Source organism: Primulina tabacum, unplaced genomic scaffold (genome assembly GCF_025594145.1).
Source record: "Primulina tabacum isolate GXHZ01 unplaced genomic scaffold, ASM2559414v2 Contig369, whole genome shotgun sequence".
NCBI classification, from domain to species: Eukaryota; Viridiplantae; Streptophyta; class Magnoliopsida; order Lamiales; family Gesneriaceae; genus Primulina; species Primulina tabacum.
In genome coordinates, this window is record NW_027459733.1 from 139,155 (window position 1) to 156,163 (window position 17,009).

Here is a 17,009-nt window from a genome sequence, read left to right on the forward strand (position 1 = left end):
GTGTTTGGTTGCAAATGCTTTGTGCTCAATAATGGTAAAAGTATTTAACTGCATTTGATTCAAAATCAGATGCTGGACTATTTCTTGGTTACTCTGCTGTGAGCAAAGCTTTCAGAATCTTCAACAATAGAACTCTAATGTTGAAGAATCTGTTCATGTTGTCTTCGATGAAGACAGCAGTGCTCCTGAAGTGTCTAATATGTCAAATTTGAGTAACAGGTTAGACAGGATTCATCTGGAACCAGATAGTGAAGAAGATACAGAACCAAGTATCAAAGATGTTCAAAATCCAGAACCAGACATTCCAATAGTGGAACTAGAAGTACAGACATCAAACTTACCAGTACCAGCAGCTGACACTCCAGAACCTGCTATTGATTCAACTGAGATCAATCCAATTATATCAAACCAGGAAGAAATCCCTTTAAACCCTTTCATTTGGAGAAAATCACATCCTCCATCTTTGGTCATTGGAAATCCAGCAGCACCTTTAAGAACCAGAAGGCAAATGATTAATGAATATATGCATGCTGCTTTATTTCTCAGGAAGAACCAAAAAATTGAAGAAGCTCTCTTGGATCCTAGTTGGATTGAAGCTATGCAAGAAGAACTGAATCAATTCAAAAGGAATGAAGTTTGGTTTCTAGTACCTAGACCATCTCACCAAGCTGTTATTGGAACCCGGTGGGTATTTAGAAACAAACTAAATGAAGAAGGCACATTGATAAGAAATAAAGCAAGACTGGTGGCTCAAGGTTTCAGACAAGAAGAAGGAATCGATTATGATGAAACTTTTGCACCAGTAGCAAGGCTTGAAGCTATCAGATATTTTGGCCTTTGCTGCTTTTAAGAATTTCAAAGTTTATCAAATGGATGTGAAGAGTGCCTTCCTAAATGGTACTACAAGAAGAGGTCTACGTCGAACAGCCTCCAGGTTTTATTGATCATTTTTCACCTCATCATGTATTTAAATTACACAAAGCCTTGTATGGTTTAAAACAGGCACCTAGAGCATGGTATGACACTCTATCACAGTTTCTTATCAACCATGATTTTACTATTGGGACAGTAGACAAGACTTTATTCACTTTAGTTAAAAATAAGCATATTCTATTGGTACAAATTTATGTTGATGACATTATTTTTGGGTCAACTAACCCCAAATGTGTGCAAAGTTTGCTAAATTGATGCAGGATCAGTTTGAAATGAGCATGATGGGAAATTAACATTCTTCCTAGGACTGCAGATCAAGCAACTTGATACTGAAATTTTTATAAATCAATTAAGTATACCAAGGAGCTACTGAAAATTTGGTATGGAAGCATGCTCTGCTGCTTCCACCCCAATGAGCTCATCTACCAAGCTTGATAAATGAAAATGGAATTTCAGTAGAGGTAACTCAGTATCGTGGTCTTATTGGCTCACTACTGTATCTTACTGCCAGCAGACCTGATATTCAATTTGCTGTTTGCATTTGTGCAAGATTTCAATCTAACCCCAAGCAATCCCATTATATTGCTGCTAAACGTATTCTGAAGTACTTAAAGGGAACTCAAAATGTCGGCTTATGGTATCCTAATGATTCATCTTTTAATCTTATTGAATATTCAGATGCTGATTATGCAGGTTGCAAACTAGACAGGAAAAGCACAAATGGTTTTTGTCAATTCCTTGATGATAGGCTGATCTCCTGGTTTAGTAAAAAGCAAACTTCCATAGCTACGTCTACTGCAGAAGCGAATACCTTGCTGCTGGAAGTTGCTGCTCTCAAATACTATGGATGCAACAACAACTTAAAGACTATGGAGTTCATGTCTCTGAATCACCTATCTTCTGTGACAATACCAGTGCCATTGCAATCACGCAAAATCCAGTACTTCATTCCAGAACGAAGCACATCGACATCAGACATCATTTTATAAGAGATCATGTGCAGAATAAGGACATTCGTCTGGAATATATTTCTACTGATTTACAAGCAGCAGACATCTTTACAAAACCTCTGCCTGAGAATTAGTTTCTATTTTCGTAATATATTGGTTTAATTGACTTAACTTGATTTATTGTTGTTATCATCGGGTAATTATATTCAATTTTGTGTTACTGTACTAATCTGTTCTCTTTGCAGAAGATAAAAAGACAAATTACAATAACTACTGATATTTCATTAATCAAAACCAGGTTACATTAGACAGTTCCTCATTATAGAATCCTGCCACTCAGAAATCCAGTTATTCAACTCATGACTCCTAATCTTTTTCAAGGACTCTGTGCTGGAAATTTTCTCGAGCAGATGCCACTCCTTCCAAAGCATCATCTGAAGCAGAACTCTATCAGTAGCAAGCTCAGAAACGTGATCAACCTCAAACTCCCGTTTGTACTTTCTTGCTCTTGCCCTTTGAGCAGTAGTAGAAGTCAAACCATTCTGATACACACTCTGCAGCTCCTGCACTTTGAACCATATGGACATGACCTTTATCCAGACATATTCTTCTATGGTTCTCTTCAAAGCTTCCATATATAGAAGTGTCTCTGGTGTTACCAAGACATGAGTGCTGCTACCAGGCATCGGAATTGCTTGAATCAGACATATCAATCTATTGTTTCCTTAACAATTGTTGTTATCTTATTTATAGACATGTTGCATTTAATGATGATGAAGTTGAAGAGTCTCAAGTCACTGAACCGTTCTACTGATTTACACAGACCTGAGTTTTTCTTACTCATTTTTTTTTATATATCATTCATTCAATAAAAGCAGTAGATAAACAAAACATGTCAAAATGAGATTTTCATTCATAAAACCAGAAACTTACATAGAGTTTATCTACTACATTTGTTAATATCAGAGCTTGAAGTACTTTTTGTGCAAAGTACTTCAGCAGAAACCTATCTAAGGACTGCTGGGAATCCCTCTTTGGCATGATCGTGGTTCGTGAAAGGGATTATTCCACAGCTTAGTCCTAATAAAAACAACAATCTAACTGATTGTTCGTATTATAATCTAAAGATTTTTTTCTCAGCCCTCATATCTTGAAAAATGATGTCTTCAAACATCTTCTTACGAGACGCTGTAAGTTGCTTCTGGAAATCCTCTGCTGATTCAGACTTTGGAGAAGATTCCGAGAGATCGCTTGAACTACTCATTTGTTTTGATTTGATGAAAAGATTGAATGATTAAGCTTGTGACTTTGCAGGTATTTATACAGAGTCTTGGGAAGTTGAAGAGACGGCGATTTAACTACACGAATACCAAGATTCATCTATCCGTTCCTCAGAAATCGTATCTTCGCATTTATTAGTTGCATTGATTTAGGGGGAACAGTATCTTAGTCAGACTAAGATTTTCGTGTTTTATTAGTAATAGATAGAATATTTGTCTTTTCGATAAAACAATGTGTCTACTGGTTTCATCAAAGTGCTGAAAATATTTCAGTACCCTGTCATTTCCAGCAGACGTATCATAAAACGAAAAATCTTCTACTGATTACTTTCAATAACCTTTTGGACAGCCCGCTCTTTTCAAAATATTTTAAAATGTTTAGATTTGCTGACACCCTCTGCTTAACTTTTCAGTTACTTAACCGCAAACATATTAACACGTGTCCTTATGTTTCACTGACGGCTGTACATTTTTTGAATATTAACCGCCTCTTTCATCTCTTTTCACTTTTACGCTTCCAATATTCTGATTATCGACTACTGCTTTCTCTTGCACTCATATTCTCATCAAATCCTACTTACTTACAGAAATGGCCGGAGCTTACACCTTGAATGCTTACCAAGTTAACTTTGCGCCTGTTCTTACTATCAAGGATGAACATATTCTCAAGATGTTCCAAACTATTGAAAAATCAGGGCTCAGAAAATTCTTGGAAGCACCTGCTGTGATATACAAAACTGCCATTCTGGATTTTTATGCTAAGGCGACTGTGGAAGAAGGAAAAATTATGTATTCCCAGGGCGATGCCTCCATCTCAATCGATGCTGCTTTGCTTGGATCAACCTTCTTTCTCCCTTTTTCAGGGATCAATGAACTTTCTGATATTTCCAAAGAAGAAATGTCTACTGCTCTACTGCATTTCTCAGCTTCTGAAGAAGACCTATCTCCATCCTGTTTCAAGAAGCTGTTGAAGATGAAATTTCAAGTGCTTGCTGATATTGTTGCAAAAGCACTGTTAGTCAAAGCCAAAACGTTCGATCGGCTAACCAAAAAAAAGGTTCAAGTAATGGTAGCCATTACTTCTGAATATAAAGTGGATTGGAGTCGCTTTATTTTCAAAATAATGAAGGAAATGGTGGTCAGGAGGATTTCTGGTTTCGCTGTGCAGATCAGTCGAATGCTTAAGGATGCTGGTTTTGCTCTTACTTCTGATTTGGACGCATCATACGTCACAATGGTAGATGCTGATAATGTGCTTGCATTAAGACCAAAGCCAACTGTGGCTGAGTTTATTGCTTTGAAGAAGGAAGTAGGAGATACTCAAGCTGAGGCTCTAGCACCTCAAAAGAAAATCAAAAGAAAGAGAGTGGTTATCTCCACTGATTCTGATAAAACAGTTTCTGAGGAGTCTGCTGCTCCTATTCAACCATCACTGCCACCTACTCCCAGCAAGAAGAAAGCTCGCACTCTTCTTTGAATCAAGAAGACAGCAGCAATCTCTGAATTGGACACTGTTCCACTGAGACAAGTGTTTCCAGAAGCTGTTTCTACTGCACCACCGACCATCTCGGTCTCCAAACCAATTGTTGTTTTTGCTACAACCTCTACTGCTTCAACTGTCAGACCCGTGTCTGGGGTCGTTGTTCGTGAATCAACTGCTGGGTCTTCTGCTTTTCGACCCACGATGAGTGCCTCATCAACAGGAAAAGGCAAAGAAAAACTTCTTGAAGAACCACAATTTTCAGCTGCCAAATCGACTGTTTCTACTGGAATTGCTCTTCATTTGGAAGAAATTGAGAATTCTGCAAATGAAGAAATGAGTTTCTTTGATGAGTGGAACAAGGTTCGGGTATTGCACCCCCTATCATTTTTCAAAACACGAGGAACTTTTGGAAGATTGGTACAATATGAGAGAAAGGTCTTTGAACTTGCAAAGACAGAAAATGTAATGGAAGCAATGAGACGTCGCAGTTTTATTCTTGAGCAGATTAAACGTAAGAAGCTGGAATCAGTATTAAAGACTCTTAAGTCTAATTTTGATGCATTTATTCCCACTGATGCTCAATATCAAAACCTTATTCTTATACTGAATGAGCATTTGAGAATCATGGATGAATAACTTCTTGCTCAAGAACAGAATTTTCGAGAGTTTGAGCCATATTCAGTAGGTCTTATTTCAGATTTTGATCAGACTAAGCCAGTTGAGGAAAGAACTATAGCTTCTGCAGAAGCTAAGGTTTCCAGTACTCCTGCATCTCTCAAGGTACCTACTCAGTCCTCCTCTCTTATCTCTGTTCGTGAATTGGCATCAGTAGATGAAGTTATTCAATCTATCACTCGAGAAGATTCTGCGGTACCAGAATTCATTCCAGCTGATGAATCAGTTCAACCAATAGTCCAATCAGCAAATCAACAAGCGGAAGAATTGCATTTGGCCTAATCTCCCGCCCTGCCAAATTTGAAGATTTTCTCCACTGAACATCAAGAGGAGATGGTCGCAATTTTGAATGATCCGATTCAACCCGTCGAACAGATGGAAGCCATCAAAGTTGTGACAACAGTAGAAAGCACACTTTCTGAACCTTCTTCTGTTATTGACCAATCTGTTGTCAACATCATTGCTGCTGAGCACTCTCCTGCTATTGCAGTCACCTCTCCTGCTCCATCTGCTGCTGAGGAAACTGTTGCAGCACATAATCTCTCTACTACTCCAGAAGCAAGTTCTTCTGAACCTGGTCCTTCTACTGCTATGTTGGTCGCAGACCTTTCTACTGCTTTACCACCGCTTACAACTTCTACTGCATTGGTTGTCTCTGTCACTCACTCTGCTGCCCATATTGCCCATGTTGCTGAAATCAAGCAGCGTATGCTCACCAGAACTCCATCTCCGGAACCAGAAATCTTTAACATAGAATTTGAGATAGAAGCTCTGCAAAAAAATCTCAACAATCTATCGGAAATGATAAAACAAATATCACGTGAACATACCGCAGAAGTGAGTGGCTCTACATTTTTCAGAGACCACATCTCTAAAGAGATATTTCGCACGGCGGAATCTGTTAACAAAATGCATGCTGAGACAGTTGTTTTTAGACAGGCTGTTTCCAGAAGCCAAGGCAATCTCATGCTCGGACAAACTGACATTCTCCAATGACTCACCGATCATGATGATGCTATTCGTTCCGTTTCTACTACCGTGGAGTTAATGGATGCCAAGATTGAGTCTCAATCTCAATCTCTCAATGCTTTAAGTGAACGGGTATCTCATCATACACCACATCTGGAGATGCTGAACAATGGAGTTCTAATTATCTCTGAGCGCATGGATTACTTGATTGCTCAAGTCACGGCTTTTGATGCCAAAAAGGGGGAAAAGACGGTACCAGAAGGAAGACAACCAGAAGATAGACGAACTGGAGACTTGGCAGAATCCTCTGCCAGAAGAGATCTAAATACTGATGATCAGGATGTTGAAATTATTTTCAGGGACATTAGCACTGATAACTAAAACCTTTGTTGTTTAAGTCTCTTAATATATTTTGTTGTTTTATATTGTCATTATCTGTCCTTGCTAACATCCAGGTTTTGGCATCACCACAAAGGGGGAAATTGTTAGACTGAAATTAATTGTGGCGATAAGAATCAAAACCAGCAGACTGTTAGTTAAAAATCAGTAGACAATATAAAAGCAGGACTAAGTTTTCAGAACTTAGATAACCAGAAGCAGAACCTAGTCTGAAATTAGGATAACTTGACGTCTTCTATGCTAACAGAAGTAGTTTTAAATGTTACCGTTACTTTATCGAGTACAAATATTTATTGCACCATTAAATGCTGTACTAAGTCATTTAATTCGCTTTACCCATTTTGGTAAGTAAAAAGACTGATTGTGTTGAAAGCCTTTTGCAGGATCCATTTAAGGAATAAAGCTATTTCTTTCAGAAATCAAAAGAGCTGTTTTTTATTAGAGATGTTTAATTCAAGTTATCTATATATATGGATCAAAACTATTTAGAGATGATCGCTTACTATTTTTATCTATCCAACATTACTTTGAGCAACCGCGAATCAATCATCATCTTCTAAAGCTCAAACTTACAGAAAAGCAATACACGCTTTATATTACATCTGATCTTTGGAGATTATTTTGTACTGCTATTTCTTCATCTCTTCAAGCAAAACACTTTACCATATTTCGAAGAAGAGTTTGTAAACTGGAAAAGAGTCTTTTCCAAAACTTTGTTGTATTGAATCATTTTGTGTTGAGTTACTAAGAGCAAAAAATAAGCCCTGCTGAAGTGGGTGTGTACAAGTGTTGTACTGTAAAATCCAAAGTCTTTTAGTGATACCTTCTGGAAACAGAAGAAGGGGAGACGTAGAAGATTTTATCTTCGAACTTCCAGAAATAACTACTGTTCTATTATCTACAGCTATTACTGTTTTTCACCCTACTCCATTGGATCGTTTTCGCACTTATTTTAGTGATCTACTAGAATTACAATCGAACAAGAACAGCTACAATCTCTAACAGGATTCTGGCACCCTTTGTAAAAATCTATCATCAAAGGAGAAGAGTTTATTCACCTCCCCCCTCTAAACTCTACATCGATCCCCAACATATTATCTCTTAACATCCATAATTTTTTTATGTTATTTTACAATGCACTTTACATTTTTACAAATTATCATATTTCAAGTCGTTTCTTGTTAAACTGCGAAACCGCTTAATATAGTTTATCACTGGTCAAGTCAAACTGTTTTCACACTTATCTATTTTTCAATGGTCCAACAAAACTAATCGTTCAAGAATATCTCTTAACAGCCTAAAAATTGTAAAAAAAAAAAAAAACAGTTCAATTGTACATTTTTTAAAAAAATTTATCCACCTCCTCTGAACTTTAATCTGATCCCAACATGTTTGATCTTGGCCCCCATGTATCTAGTCTTGGCTCCGCTCTGACTCCATCGCCAATAATTAATCTTGAAAAATAAAATTATTAGATGAACTTAATTTATAATTATTTAGATAAATGAATATATATATATATATATATATATATATTATATATATATATATATATATATATATATAATGTAAAAAACATATTCTGTATGCATACGTTGCATCATGCATGTGCTTTATTCACTTAGTATTGCCTAAACAAGATTTAAGTTTTCGTGAGCAGCACAATAATGGTTGCTAAGTGACCATGGCCGGTGCTAATAAAGATAGTTAATATACATCTATCCTATTATTATTTTAAACAAGATTCCCTTATATTGCCAGAATTTAGTGTGTGTTGTGATATCAAATGATTTTTACGAATTACCCTTATGATATTCTTACATTATCTCTTACAAATTAATATCAACATTTTAGAAATTAAAAAATTCACACATTATCTCTGACAAGTTATATATTTAATATAGTTACATCATTGTCATACAAACAATAATTAAATATAAAAGTAATCACGAATCATATTATTAAACAAAATAATTATACAAACATACAATACGTGCACATGAACAATAATATACAATTTCCAAGGCACCCACTGTGGGCACCTAAATGAGCACAGTTGAGATGGAGTCCACCTATTGAAACATCCAATAGGTAGACGTTACCTTAGTGATGCTGAGACATTCTCACAAATCAATTTTGTGAGACGAATCTCCGACCTTTCCTATTATTTTTTATGTCAAAAATATTCTTTTCACTTTATATATTGATCGGGTCGACATACCATACGGATATAACTATTTGAGATCATCTCACACACACATATATATATATAGATATATATATATCTATCTTCGTAAGATTAATTATTCATAATTTTATATCATGTTTTACTATTTTCACAGTCTTGGACCACTATCAAAATGTAGTATAGTAATATCAAGTAATTTATAATTTTTAAATTTCATATTATAGTAAGATGCCAGGAGTGGATACAGCGTACAGGAGAGGCCTAGGAAAAAAAATGTAGACATCAGAACTTTGACTTTGTTGGGATGCTACAAAGTCAACTAAACAACATGTTTCATATATTTTTAAAAATAATTAAAGATCTTACAAAACCCAGCAAGTTTTTTATTTTAACTTACACAACACGAAAAAACAAAATGCCAACATATTCCGGAAAATTTTGAAATATGTTTTATAAGTTAACAAAAATTTGTGTGCGACAGTCTTACGTATCGTATTTTATGAGACATATATCTTATTTGGGTTATCCATGAAAAAATATTATTTTTTATACTAAAAGTATTATTTTTTATTGTGAATATCTATAGGGTTGACCCGTCTCACGGATAAAAATTCGTGAGACCTTCTCACAAGAGACCTTCTCTTATAAGTTAATCGTTTTAATTAGACGTGGTCGGTATGATATATTGTATCGAAATTTCGGATACTGTATATCGTACCGAAAATATCGGTATGAGAAAAATAATATCGTTACTGTACCGAATTTTTGGTATACCGAAAAGTCGGTATGCTCAAGTTTCGATACGGTATTGGTAAAATACCGCCATACCGAAAATATATATATAAAAAATTTATTCTCTTGTAATTCTAAGGCCAGTGATCACCAATATTAAACAAATCCATCAAGACAGTCAAAGAGACCAGGAAATATATATATAAAACAAATCTATCAAGAGAATAAGCATCAACCGCAACATGTGTCTGGAGATCCAAGACATCAATGAACATCAATAAACTTCAACCGCAACATGTGCTATCTTTGCAACAATTTCTGAGGTCCTGTGATTTCTGAAGCCTGTCAGCTTTTTAACAAGTCAAGGCCTAGCATCCAGTCCTCTAACTAGCTGTAAGGTTAGGCGACAAAGATAAGATTTTTCAACAGTTTAAATTCTTAAATGTGAGTCGAGTTGCTTCACTCAACTTTGATTTGGACTATTCCAACATAATAAGTCCAAACAGAAGTTAAATTCTTTATTTTGGTACGATATCGATATTTATCGTTTTATACAAAAAAAAAAAGATCTTAGATTTCTTAAAAATTTAACTTTATTATTTAAAAATATTTTATATATTTTTATTATATATATTATTTTGGTATTTCAATATATATAAAAACTTTCGAATTTCATACCGTTATCGTACCGAATATTTACCGTACCAAAAATTTCGATATACCAAATTTTTTGATAAATTCGATATTTTACGGTACAGTAACCTCGATATACCAAAAATTCGGTATTTTTCTCCACTTCTAGTTTTAATAATTGCAGTTGTAAGTAATCAAACTGTGACTTGACAAAATAAATTATTTTTTGTTTTACTTTTCATTATTTTACCCGAAGTGCTAATGTATTAATGATTACTAGTATTTAACCCGTACGATGTACGGGATGATATTATTAAAAATTAGTGAAAAATGAATAGATATTTAAATTGAAAAAAATAATATAATTAAAAAAATAAAAATAAAAACTATTTTTTCGCTTATTTTAAAAAAAAATTTCTTAAAATACAAATTATGTCGATTAAATTTTTGGCTAATAATCACTATCATATATCAAAATTTTAGATTGTGTTAGCATAAGACAATGACATGATGCTTATCGTGTTTAGTGTATTGATGTCGGCCACCAACCTTAATACATATTTAATTCTTTAATTTTCAAGAAGTTATATATTATTATTTTTTAACATGTGATAAAAAATATTTTTAAATCACATTCAATAAAATTAATGAGAAATAATTTTTTAAAAATTCAGTAATTTCGTCTAAATCCACATTCACAAATAATTTTGTGACATGACACGTGTTCGACACATTTGAATGATAACAATAATTGTTTCATCAATATCTCTATCCAAATGGATTGTGATTTTATTTACAAAATCTCTTCATAATATATACAACAGCCTATTATTCTAAAAGAAAAATGAAACATGTGATCATAAGTAAATTATGCATAAATCAGAAAAGTTATTTAATTCACATTTATTATGTATTCCGACAAAAATTCAAATAAGACATCTCCAGGGACAAAAATTATACATTTTATGCTTTTGATAAAATTATACCATACATTAACCGCAACTCTTTCAAATTATGGAAATCTTAATTGCATGTATTGAGTGTCAAACATTTCTGATTATTGAGGGTAATATACAAGTTTATTGAGTGTAATTTAACGTCCATTTGAAACTTTTTTGAATATATCTCTTTTAATTTTTTGTTCTCTCTTATTTGAATTTTTAAGAATACAATTCAAGATATACAATATACATATAGTTTTGGAAGAAAACTACAACGCATTAATTCTTTTAAATTAAGGTAATTTCGAAATAATATGTATTTGGGATAAAAAAAATTTATGATTATTAAATGGTAAATTAATGTTCATTGGAAAACCTTGTTGTAATGATAACTTTTATACTCAACCAATTTTTTTTAGAAAAATTAAATAAACTAATAAAATATTGTATTTCTTTTTTAGCAAGTAATTTGGACATGAAATTACTTAAAATAGAAAAATTTATTTTTGAAGGATTTATCTCTTGAGTGATACTGAACATTTCAGTCATTTGTATTTTAATTTAATTATAAAGTTTTTAATTAAATTGATTGATATAATCAATGCAAATTTTTAATATAGTTTATGTTTTTAATAGAGTTTAGTTTTAATTTGAGTAAAAAAAATAAAAAACATATAATACATAAATTACATTTGAACTAATATAAAAATTAATTGAATTCGAAATTGAATTAAAATGAATTGATGTAATCAATGCAAACAATAATTGAAGTGATTATTTATTGCAGTACACATGTGTCATATTCATGTAAATCTTTCCTTTTTAGAAATGATATTTTGGCGAAAAATTAATATTTTGGCAAAAACTCTGCTTATATATATATATATATATATATATTACTTATGTGGTACGAACATTACTAATGTGGATATTAACTACTGACGTGATATTAGATATTACCAACACACGTGTTTTCATAATGTCAATATTCCGAAAAGAAAAGATCAAATTTTTTCACTAAAACAAAATTTGATGCCTTCAAAACAAAAACATACCAAGTACATAATAATATTTGCAATTTCTCCATTCGTTAATAATATCCAAATAGTATGTGTTGGGTTAAACATGTATAGTAAAATTAATACTAAGATAAGTGACATCATGAAAATATCTCGTGCGTCAAGATTTTTACATTGTGCCGTTTGATCTGATTGACTAAGTGGAACCTAAAAGAGCAACGACAGATCTTACTATTAATTTTGTCTCTATTTGTGTCCGGACCGGCGGTAGGAAAATAATAAGATTGATCTCTAAGGAACATGAGACAACACCAGAAGATAAACACATCCTCCTCGGATTTATGGACCCAGCCCGACTCATCGGCACTCAAGTAAGTGCAACCCTTCATGTCCATCTGTCATTTAGTATGAGGCTCTGCATTGCCACAAGTATAAAGGAAATAAAATTGTGTATTGACTAATAGCTATAACTTGTAGCATAACGGCAAGCGTTAGATCTTACTAGTATAGACTTTGACATATTCTTAATAGAAATAGATCTTAATTAATGGACAAATGCAAAATTTATGATCTTAGAAATGAATTTTACTATTAATTCAATCAATATATGAACTATAAGTTTTGTTAATTGACATATTAATTAATTGACAGATTCATAATTTATGAATCTACTTCAAAATCAATTAAAAAAGAATAAGATATTGTAGAACTAAAAGCTTGTTGTTTTACTAAAAGTTATAGTTAGTGTTAATTATACAATTCAAATATTTTAAATGGTACAAATCAAAAGTGACGTTTGAATTATTATACTCAACAAATATAAGATAATATAACCCGTTCAAAATTATAGCATATGTAGCTTTGAACCCTATAATTAATTTGAAATAAATAATAGAAGTATTATAAATATTTCGTATTTTTATGGGTTAATTGCTTGTGTTACCCTTGTAAAATATCAATATTTCTAAAAACCCCTCATGAAAAAAATGTTTTCAAATCTTGAACACATTTCTGTATGTGTTGTTAGGGGTACGTTTTTCAAGATTTGAAAATATGTGGAGTTAATTTATCAATTTTTTTCATGGAGTTCTTCAGTACTCTCGAGATTTCACAAAGATAGTTTACGTAGTTAACCTCTTTTCATATTAAAATGAGAAAAAATCAATTCCGAAACTTATTTATGCAACACGGAATTGAGATAATTTCTACTCAAACTGAGTTCTTTTTTTTTTTTTTTCTTATTTCTACTCAAACTGAGTTCTTATTTAAAAGCTTAAGAAATAACAATAGACTGGTATGGTTATATGTATGTATATACACTAGGGCTGTAAACGAATCGAATCGAATCGAATTTTATGAAATTTTCAGTATTCGAGCTCGAGCTCGAATTCGAATAAATATATTCGAAGCTCGATTCGAAACTCGAACTTTTATTATTTTCGATTCGAACTCGATTCGAACTGAGGCTCGAGTTCGAATTCGATTCGAACTCGAATAATATTATATATATTATATATTATATATACATATACTTAATAATATTATAATAATATTATATATATATTCGAACATTATATATATATATATACTTAATAATATTTTATTTATTTTTTAAATATAATGCTAAAGTTCGTGAACAGTTCGCGAACAATCGAACAATATAATTTTAGCTCGAATTCGATTCGAAAAATATTCGAACATGTTCGAGTTCGGCTCGAATTCGATAATTTCGAATTCGAACCAAATATTATTCGAACCGGCTCGAAAAGTTCGTGAACGTGTTCGGTTCGTTTATATCCCTAATATACACACACATACATATAACCATACTATATATATATATATATATATAGTTTTGTTTTTTTGTGATTAAATTTAGTTTTTTTCTGTACCACATGACTACATCTGGAGAATCTAACACTAGAATAAACTCTAGAAACTTAAGTCTAACATACCATTAATGTCATTAAACATTAATAAACAAGTTGTGTACTATGGAAACATCTTTGTCAACTCAAAGATTATAATTTAAATTCAACTTAAAAATATTAATTTAATTTAATAAATACATCCAATATACCTTTTCTCGATTCTTTTCACACTATCCTTCTATAAATATACAGATATACTCCATAACTACCAGCAAACAACATAATAGTTTTCCTCATTACTTAGAAGATGGATAGAAATCATTATGGATCGGAAACATTCCCGTTTCAAGAACATAATGATTTTGGGTTAATAGATTTCATGGATGAAGCCATTTTCGATCAGTTTATTGACCTCATCCGCGGTGAAAATGTCGCAGATTCTGCGATAAACTCTAACGTTCTGGGCTACGGCGGTGATCAGCACAATACTGGCTGCGCTGGTTTGGCTGAGGACCAGATTTTTTTCATCGGCACCGCCGTTAGAGTTGTTTGATTTCGATATTCCAATGAATCATATTGATAGTAATAGTAATAGTAACAATAATAATGCGTTGAATAAATTTTCTGAGGAGGCTGAAGCTGAGGCGGAGGAAATAATGGATGAGGAGGAATCGTCGGGCACCACGGCCACCGGTGCGGCGGCTGGGAAGAAGAAAGGTAACAAAGCTGATCGGTCAAGAACTCTGATTTCGGAGCGGAAAAGGAGAGGCCGGATGAAGGAGAAGCTCTATGCGTTGCGATCTTTGGTCCCTAACATTACCAAGGTTCGAATATGATTAATATTTCAAGTTTTTTTTTTAACCTATAATTCACTTATTTTTCGAGGCATTGCAAAGTTACTTTCCATAATTTCTCTTAATTATGAAACTATAAGATATTTAATTTACACAAAATCTATCTACATATTTAATGTAAATGTCAACCAACATGAATTAGTCCAGATTTTTTCATATTACTTGTCAAGATTGTCCCAAGTGGGGGCATATACTTGCCTAATTATGCACATAAACAACACTCATATATATGTAATTCAATAGCAATTAAGTAATAACCCTTGCTTTGTGATGCATGCATTTAGTTACATTACTTTTTTAAAATAAGAAATAATTTTAATAGGGAAATTTTTTTTGGGTCCATTAACTTGTTCAATTTTGGATTTTGATTAACTAACTTTTAATTTTTAGTTATGAGATAGAGAAATGCTTACATGACATCGAAAATTGCTAACTTGTCATATTTCATGTAAGCAATTGAATCAAAACAGTCGAAAATTAAAAGTTTGCTAGTGTACCAAAATCAAATTTTAAAAATTCAATTGATTAAAATCCAAAATTGGACAAGTTAATGGACAAAAAAAAAATCATTTTCTCATTTTAATAAATTAATTTTTTTTGTATAGATGTAATGTTATTTGAATAATTTTTTTAATAAAATGTTAAGTCTATTTTTCAATTGAATATATATTAGAGCTTAGTTTGTATGGGCTTCTTGCTTGAGATTGCAATAATGATGATTTAGTAATGAATATATATGATTTTACCATTTGTGGATTCAGATGGACAAGGCTTCAATAGTTGGCGACGCAGTGTTATATTTACAAGACTTGCAAATGCAACTTAAAAGGCTTAAATCTGATATTGCTGATCTCGAGTCTTCTTTCACGAAACAAGATAACAAATACCAAGTGAAAACCATTCAAGATTCCAAGAAAATGGATGCAGCAAATTTCTATCCCGTGGTGAAGAGAATATCAAAGGTAATATTATATATATATTTGATGCTACATCTATCTATACCAATAAAATGACTGAATAACATAATTTTAAAGTTAAGAGTTGCTAAATAAATTTGCAGTTAAATGTGTTTCAAGTAGAGGAAAAAGGGTTTACGTGAAAGTAGTGTCCAACAAAGACAAAGGTGTTGCGGCGCTCCTTTATAGGGCTCTTGATTCACTGCCAAGCTTTCATGTACAAAGCTCTAATTTGGCTGCTTTTGATGATAATTATGTGCTGACATTCACTTGTCATGTAAGAATATATCATTTTTTCGAAATCGTTCGTTCTTTCATTGTCGTAATTATAATCTTTTTGAGGTTATGTTGAAACGATGATAAACTAAATCTGGAACTTCAATGTTGGATGGAAAAAACAGATTAAAGAACGTGAATTGGGAATGAACTTGTCAGATTTGAAGCTGTGGATTGCTGGCACCTTTCTTGAGCAAGGGTTCGATTTCGAAACATCCGCCTTCGACTCTGCCTACTTCTGAATCTCTTCGCGTACCGATGGGATATGACAGTCTTTGATCATGCAATATTAATTGGTTTACCCCAAATCGCATCCTTTTTACTTGAAAGGAGAACCTAAACAAAAAGGGGTGCTCAGTATGTAATTGAGCACTAATTAAAATAGGAAGCCGGAATCTGAACTTAACGTGGGAGTGGGATAAGGATATTATTGTCGTTTCTACTCCAAGTTGCTTTGTGAAAAAAGATTTCGTAAGCTTTATAAAGGATTTTCTTTGATAGCTTGTACTGTCAAAACTTTTTCACTTGGCAAATTAAAGATGATGAATGAAAAGTAGTTGCGATTTCAAGAAAAGGAACAAAAATTAACTTAACCTTGTTCTTTTAATTATGATAGAACCACCCATAGCCACCAATTGTTAAACACACGGGCTAATAGCCAGCAAACCACACTAAGCAGGTAAATAAAACATTGTTTTGCTTGTACTTGGCATGAGGCTAGCACTTCAATTCATGCATGTTTTGGTAGCCCAACACCATATAGACAAAAGTCGTTCAGGCATGTTTGATGAAGCTCGAGATCAAAAGAAATTATATTGAATAAAATCCGATTTCGAATTCAAGTTTGAAT

At 32.8% G+C, this 17,009-nt stretch overlaps 1 pseudogene; it reads left to right on the forward strand.

The window, feature by feature from the left end:
• Window positions 1-14,370: 14,370 nt before the first annotated feature.
• On the forward strand, window positions 14,371-16,678 carry LOC142534114 (transcription factor FER-LIKE IRON DEFICIENCY-INDUCED TRANSCRIPTION FACTOR-like; annotated as a pseudogene).
• Window positions 16,679-17,009: the final 331 nt, after the last annotated feature.